Source organism: Mus caroli, chromosome 16, assembly GCF_900094665.2.
Source record: "Mus caroli chromosome 16, CAROLI_EIJ_v1.1, whole genome shotgun sequence".
Taxonomy (NCBI): domain Eukaryota; kingdom Metazoa; phylum Chordata; class Mammalia; order Rodentia; family Muridae; genus Mus; species Mus caroli.
The window spans coordinates 35,375,005-35,376,376 of record NC_034585.1 but is presented as its reverse complement, the minus strand read 5'-3'; the positions used below and the strand labels follow the sequence as shown (position 1 = coordinate 35,376,376).

The 1,372-nt window shown below is 44.3% G+C and overlaps 1 protein-coding gene across 1 annotated transcript in view; it reads left to right on the top strand.

Moving 5' to 3' along the window:
• Maats1 (MYCBP associated and testis expressed 1) overlaps window positions 1-1,372 on the top strand; it is a 44,615-nt gene that overhangs the window by 37,643 nt on the left and 5,600 nt on the right. The window lies entirely within an intron of this gene.

Below are 1,372 nucleotides of genomic sequence, written 5' to 3'. Positions count from 1 at the left end.
GCTGTAAGGCATTTTCTCAATTAGTGGTCAAGGGGGAAAGGCCCCTTGTGGGTGGGACCATCCCTGGGCTGGCAGTCTTGGGTTCTATAAGAGAGCAGACTGAGCAAGCCAGGGGAAGCAAGCCAGTAAAGAACATCCCTCCATGGCCTCTGCATCAGCTCCTGCTTTCTGACCTGTTTTGAGTTCCAGTCCTGACTTCTTTGGTAATGAACAGCAATGTGGAAAATGTAAGCTGAGTTAACCCTTTCCTCCCCAAGTGCTTCTTGGTCATGATGTTTGTGCAGGAATAGAAACCCTGACTAAGACAGCAAGTATGCAGAGTTTCCACTCTAACTAGGAAGTGCAGAGGCTCTGGGGATACTCTAGGGAAAACACAGACACAACTCTCCTCTCCTGCAATTTAAACGACATAGAACGCATACGTAGTTCTAGGATTCAAGATTCCTTGAAGGGAGCAAATGAGGCCAAGAACTAGGTCCTCTTTAAGGAGTTGAGGCCCGAGGCAGACACAGGGTGAGCTGGAGAATGGGGACTAGCCTAGGGCTTATACAACCTGAGGCTGTGGTTCCTCTTTTCTGAGGTAGGTAAGTGGAGAGAATGATGAATGTTCAGGGACAGGAGCATAATCAAGAATATAACTGAAACCTGGTTTGGGATGGCCAAGTGGGAAAGGGAGAAATTTCAGTGACGTCTAAGGACACAAAAGGATTAAGGTTTTTGGGCCTGATTTAAGGACCATTTATGTGCAAGTACATATGTCATTTTACGTATATACACATACATATACATATACATCATATACATATACACATATATACATGGTCTGTATTAAGCTGACCTCATCTCTATTATACGACTCAGCTATCTGATGTTCCATGTTTTTGTAGCTTGCTTCCTAACTACAGGCTGAGCTTCATGAGAGCAAGCATACTGCGCACTCACGTTGTACTCTCTGCAACATCAGCATATGCCCTGCACACATTTGACATTCAACAAGTGTCTTGGTTGGTAACGTATTGAACTGCCACCAAGATGCTAACATCAGGAAGGCAAGGGGTTCAAGGTTGATATTGGGGTTGAAGGTACATGAAGAATAAGTATTGCACACTTAGGTTGCCTAACAGGTCTTCTAAGAAACAGGTCTTATTTCAGATTTAAAGAAATATTTAGACATAAAAATGAATTTGCCTCTAGGAGACTCACAATTTGTTGAGGCATATGCATACACGCAAAATATGTATAGACAAAGATTAACAGTTGATGCTCATGGTACTCTGTGCATGTGTGTCAGAGAAGGGGAGAGGGAGAGGGAGAAGGAGGAGGGAGAGAGAGAAAGAGAGAGAGGGAGAGAGGGAGAGAGGGAGAGAGGGAG